This window comes from Echinops telfairi, unplaced genomic scaffold, assembly GCF_000313985.2.
Source record: "Echinops telfairi isolate 266 unplaced genomic scaffold, ASM31398v2 ScPeMD7_7469;HRSCAF=8507_1, whole genome shotgun sequence".
In the NCBI taxonomy this organism is placed as follows: Eukaryota; Metazoa; Chordata; class Mammalia; order Afrosoricida; family Tenrecidae; genus Echinops; species Echinops telfairi.
In genome coordinates this window covers 104,585,673-104,590,637 of record NW_022111373.1, presented here as the reverse complement: position 1 = coordinate 104,590,637, position 4,965 = coordinate 104,585,673, and the positions used below count along the sequence as shown (strand labels likewise).

The window sequence follows — 4,965 nt, the reverse complement described above, 5'->3', positions numbered from 1 at the left end:
GAGCCTGTCAATCAGGTTGCAGCTTGATGACATCATTTGGAGGTGCTAAGGAGAACAATAGCTCACTGGAGGCCAGACCACACTCTTTGCTTTACATTCCCGATGACAAGCCACATGGAGCTACATTGATAGACTCAGAGCCCTGGAGTTGGACAAGCCATGTGGAGGCCCATGTCAGAGCTGAGATGCTTCCACCAAGACTTAAGACTTTCCACTCACTGACCTGTGATCTTCCTGTATTCAGCATTATTGCATGGTTGTATGTCTGAAGAGAAATTTATGGACTAGTATCTACATATGGGGTAATGTCAGACTTATGGACTTGATCTGGACCAGACTGGAATGTTTTCTTATTGTGCAATTACTTTTTGATATAAAGCTCTTTCCTATTTCTTTATGAGTCCTTATCTCCCTGAATTTGTTTCTCTGGTCTACCAGGACTAACACAATATGATTCTGCAAAGTAACCATTTGAAAACTCCAAACTTCATTATATTACTTCCCCTCATCTCAATGACAATAAAATGCTTCTTGTTTTACTGAAAAATTATAATTACCTGCCAGTATATCTATATCTATACTTGTCCCTTCTCTGACTTTAGAGTATAATGTGTCTCATTCTCTCTGATATCTCTGTTTATTCCTTATTTTTGTGGTGGAATGAAATGCCTTTATAAGGCTTTTCTGCCCAAATCTCTGTAACTTCAACCAAATTATGAGTGGGACTCTGTGAATATGGTATGTGTAACACTAACAGAAGGGATTGTTCAGTTTTATTTACTACCTTAACAACAACCCCCACCTCGACCCCATTCATGACTATAAGAATGATTTATTTTTGAAGCAGGAAAAGTAGGTGGTGGTGTATTTTGAATTAGCTGAATAATATCAGTCTCTACTGATAATGAATCTGACATAATAATCTGTTGTGTTTTAAGGAGTTTTAGATCCATTATCAATGTAAGTAAATGGACGAAGCTTGTAACAACCACCTAGGCTGAGCCAAAATCCTGTCCAAATAACTGAAAACTTAGATTAGTCCTGTTGAATTAGCATGCTTTAAACTCAATAGAACTCTGCATTTGTGTTAAGTTCTAAGTGGAGGAATCCAAAAGGTTACTATCATTATAATCTGGGATATCAGCCAGTATTTAAAATCACAAATCACTGTAACATTTTCTTGGTAAATTCAGCATCAATTCAGGCCTCCACATAATTTCTTTGCTTTGGAATATTTATGTAATACATGAGTTAATATGTAAGAATATTTTATTGTATTATGATTGGTAATTTTCTTGTTTTTGTTTTCTTTAAGAAGAAAACTTCCATTTATATTTTAGTACCACAAATGCAGATATATTTGTGTTATACTTCAAAATTATCATTTTTAAGTCACCCTTCTCTTTGAAAGTTATCTCAAAATCTTTTATAAATTTTTAATAATATTAAAAATTATCAGGATTCAAAAGCAAATGAATTAAAAACTAAGTATATTCAAAGATGCACATTCTGGGGTGAATATGGAGAATTAAAATGTTTAGGGTACACTTTTAATTAAAATGTTTATGTGGATTTTTAAATAGCAGCAGTTGAGAAGTCTTACTGCACAACATTTTCCCCTCAAAATGATACAAAAATCACACTAAAAATTCTGATAGATGTAGTAAACTCCATAAAATAATTTGAAAGCTTATAGAAATTCTAATCTGTCAAGGACATTTATAGATAACTACTTTTTATAAAATTGACAAATTTTATTGCTAAAATGAAAATCAGAAGGGAAATATTTAGTTGGCAATTTAAAATGAACAATTTATCTAATTTATTGCTAAAATCATATTGCTTTCAATGTACAACTATCATGGTATCAATGAGAATTTACAGTGAAATCATTATTGCTTGAGTTCTGTGCATACGTGGCATGGTTATATTTTTAAATATATAAGAAAATATTAAAATTGTACTATAGAATGGTCATATGTAGTACAAAATGAGTAAATTTTAGCCCTAAATCTGGATTATGGTAATCAATGACCAGCACAATTGGAATGACAAAACCAGAAATTAAAATAAGTTAAAATAATCATTGCAAGACCAATAGGTACAGAGGAACCGAAGATGTAATACATTAATAGTAGATGACTTTGAAATCACTGTATGTGCAAATGACTGGAAGTTGACAGAACTTATCTAGATGCACCACAGGAAAAAAAAAAACCAAACCTGGCAATTTGCTTTTGAAAGGCCAAAACCTTGAACGAATAGCCTAAAAGAGGATCACAGATTTACTATGACGACATGGGGTCTCCATGTGTCAAAATCGGCTTAATGGTGAGAAGAGTTTGCAAGTAGAATCAATACTAAAAGTTACAGAAAAGAAGACATTGCATCAAAGATTTGCATCCAAGAGATAGATTCCTTCCGCTGCAGGGGACTAAGCACCACTTTTCTAGAGGCAGGCAGATTCAGTGCTTGGGTTCCAGGTGTTCATTGTTTGGTTAAAGCTTAGAGAGTCTAAGGGATTCTTTGTAACTTGGTTAGTCAGCAACTGGTTTTCTATGTGTCCATTGTTGTTATGTTTTAAAATTTTATATCCCTTTCCCATCCCTTCTTCTTCAGCATCGATATTAATTATTGAATGAATTGGAGTAACTGCCTTCTAAAATCTTCCCTCATCCGGGCTAGCTTTTTCGCCAATGAACGCTTCTTGATGCACTTGGGAAGCTTCCAACACCAACCTCTTTTATTACTAGTATTATTAACAATTCATCTATCTCACATGACTGATTTAACTCATCTTTAGTTAGATTGAATGTACCAATAGTTCAGGTGTTATGCTGCCCAAACAAAGAACCATTTAGGAGAAAAAAATAATAGGGAAATAATCAAGTCTAAAATAATCAAGTCTAAAAAAATAATCAAGTCTAAATAAGCAAAATGCCTAGATAGTGTCCTACCCTCCCCCCAACTTTGTATTGTAGCTAAAAATATAATAATTCAAATATCCTTTAAAGAATAAAAATTCCACCAACAGAAATCAACAAAATGCAAATTTGGCTAAAATGTCCCTTACTTAAGGCCCCATCTCTATACCATTCTCCTGCTTCTCTTCAGACACATCTGTGAACCGAACCACCCATGTGAGCTCTCTATACTTCCTTAGCTTCCTTTCACTCTCTTAGCCACTAATCTCCTTTCTGTCCCCATTTCTTCTTCTTTAAGGTGGCCTGGTAGTAGTTGGTTACATGCCGGGTTGAGGACCACAAAGTCAGCCATTTGAACTCACTAGCTAACTGCTCCACAGGATAAAGATGAAGCTGTTCGCTTCTCTAGGATTTTTCAGCCTTTGAAATACAATGGCAGTCACTGTAAAGGGTCACTGTAAGCTAGAATTAACTATATGAGGGTTGGTTTTGAGGTACTTCTGGTTATGAGTTGGGCTGCTAACTGCAAAGTCAAGAAATCTAAACCACCAGCTACACCCAGATAGATGGGACTTTCTATTCGAGTAAAGAGCTACAGTAAACTGCCCACAGGGGCAGTTCTAGGCTGCCCTTAGGGTTGCTGTGAGTCAGCATCAATTTGATGGCAATGGGCTTGGAGCTTCTTGCCAAAAGTCACATTAACACACTTGTTTTTGCTGATGTCTTTGCCTGAAAATTCACTATCCACAGGGTCCCATCTCTAATAACACATCCACTCCTGCAAAGACTCTTTCTATAATGCATAATCTCCTTTACTTTTTTAATGGATTTAATTTATTTTTAATATCAGCCCTCAATACACCGCCAAATGAAATTTTTATTTTTACTTAAATAACATTCTCTCATCTGGTCTTTTTAAGTGTGGCGACACCATCTAAACTAATAGCCAAGAATTTTGTGATCATTTAACTTTAATAAGTCTCTCTGTCTCTCTCTATAATTTGTATTAATTTTACAACATTGATATTTTGTGCTTCTTTCACATCAATAATTTTATTGATTGCTATTAATTTACTTTTTCATCATTTTAAGTTGGATATTTTAATGGATTCATAAAGACATCATTTCTTAACTTCCTTCAGTCTTCAATACTGTTGCCAGAATGCCCATTTATATTTATCTATGAAATATATTCCCTGATGAAAATTCAAAAAATATACATAACAGAAGAACAACAGAAAAAGCAAACAGTAATTGTTCTTAATTCTGCTTCACTGCTTTACTATCTATTTTTCTCTATTACTATACCTTTAATAAAATGTAGTTTTATCTATATACATACAGGAACATATTTTCAGAGGATCTGTCAATATTCACATATGTGTATGTGGTACTTCATTCAATACTAGGTGTTTAAAGTCTTTCCATAAAATAATTGTACTATTTGTAGTTATTTGCTTAAGTTTTAGATCTAGGCATATGGATAGCATTTAAATGTTCTACATTTTACTATTGAAGTAGCATTCTCCTACTAAACAAAATAAAGGGAAAACGAAGGATGTCCAGCCAGGTGTGGAGCACGAGTACTATCCCGTGAGGTGATCCGCTGTCTCTAGATGCAGTTGCAAACTGGGTACACAATAGGCCCAAGAACCAACATAAAGCAGAAAGACCTACGGGAGGGGTGTGTATAGAAGCAAAATATTAAATATTACCCTCAGTGGATTCTCTTGGAAACTGGTCTATATGTCCAACTTCAACATACAAGGCTAATATTAGAATACTTTATATCATACTGCAATTTTCAAGCATATTCACATCGAAGGCGTTAAATGTATAACCAATGATTTTGTACTTTTTTTTCTTTTAGTTACATCAGATAATTTATAGAACAAAAATTGTTTGTGGCAAGGCATGTATATTTTCTTCTAAGTCTGCATGAGTCATCCATCCTCCAAAATCATATGTACTTTCTGCAAAATTAAAAAGATAAAAAAGTCTACCTCAAGAAATGGCAATACATGATTCTGATACGATTAAA

At 34.0% G+C, this 4,965-nt stretch overlaps 1 protein-coding gene across 1 annotated transcript in view; it reads right to left on the bottom strand.

Moving 5' to 3' along the window:
* HCN1 (hyperpolarization activated cyclic nucleotide gated potassium channel 1) overlaps positions 1-4,965 on the bottom strand; it is a 465,750-nt gene that overhangs the window by 284,916 nt on the left and 175,869 nt on the right. The window lies entirely within an intron of this gene.